The following is a 1,179-nucleotide window of genomic DNA, read 5'->3' as shown; positions in this document are numbered from 1 at the left end:
TAAGTGGGTGTCCAGATATTCAGGAGAGAGTTTTTCAAGGGATCAGATGAACTTGAAGCATTTTGCTGAATTCAGTTCTGCCCTTTTCCTCCATATTTCTGCCCTTTCTCAGCTTATTATCTCTCTCCTTATTCCAGTAAAAGCTTCCTAACCATCTCTGTCCTGTGCCCCGCCTCTTTGTTCTCAGTACTGCTCCACCTTCTGATCACTTTGCAGTTCCCCCATCTCTTCCTCTCCTTCTTGGTACCTGTCCCCTCATGCTCTGCTCATGCCTCCTACCTAGTCCATCTGACTCCTCTTCATCCTCTCATTCTGCTCTGCTCTTGCCTCTTACAGGAAGCCTTCCTAATGGCCCCATCTGTGCTGGGTGATCCTCCTAAGTCACTGTTTATTTTTAGCCCAGCACTTGCTGTGCTGCATTGTCGTTGTTTGCTTTTTCATTTCTTTCACTAAAAAAAGCTTTGTCTTTTTTTTTTTTGATGTGTGTATCACTTGTGCCTGGCACACAGTGGTCACTCAATAATTGTTTGTGGGATAAACATATGCATGAATAAGTAAAAACCTGCCTGTGAGCTCACTTTCTGAAGAGTGGCCTTCTGTACAAACCAGGTGCCATCATTACCATCAGTGGGCTAGATTGCTGTATTTATGCACTGAGATTAGCCATAAAGAAGACCTTTTTGGTGGAGACCTATTAAAATTTGGGGTGAATATTGAAAAGGCCAGGGATATTTATGGTCCCATGCAAAGGTAATACATAGAATAGCTGCCTTTAAAGGCTTTCTGCTCTCTGATTCAATATACAAATATATGTACAGACATACTTAAATAGATTCTTAAACTGTCGAAGGATAGATTTTAAAAAGTGCTCAGACCATAGGTGTATAGCTCAACAAATGTCCTAGTGAACACCACTAGCCTCCCAGAAGGCCTCTGGTGCCACCCCAAAGAGTAACTTCTGTCCTGACCTCTAGCATCAGGGGTTTAGTTCTACCATATAGGGACTTGATAGAAATGAATTGACAGTTTGTACTCTTTTGTATCTTGCCCTTTTTGAGATTCATTCATTGCCTTGCACATTCACAGACACATCCCCTGCATTCTTAGTTCTTTATGATGCCTGATGCCTCCAGTAGCAGTACTGTGATGGTGAGCCATGCTGCATTTATGTGAGTGTGT

The sequence above is a fragment of the Pteropus medius genome, unplaced genomic scaffold, assembly GCF_902729225.1.
Source record: "Pteropus medius unplaced genomic scaffold, Ma_sr-lr_union100, whole genome shotgun sequence".
Classification (NCBI taxonomy): Eukaryota; Metazoa; Chordata; class Mammalia; order Chiroptera; family Pteropodidae; genus Pteropus; species Pteropus medius.
This window is presented reverse-complemented; position numbering follows the sequence as displayed.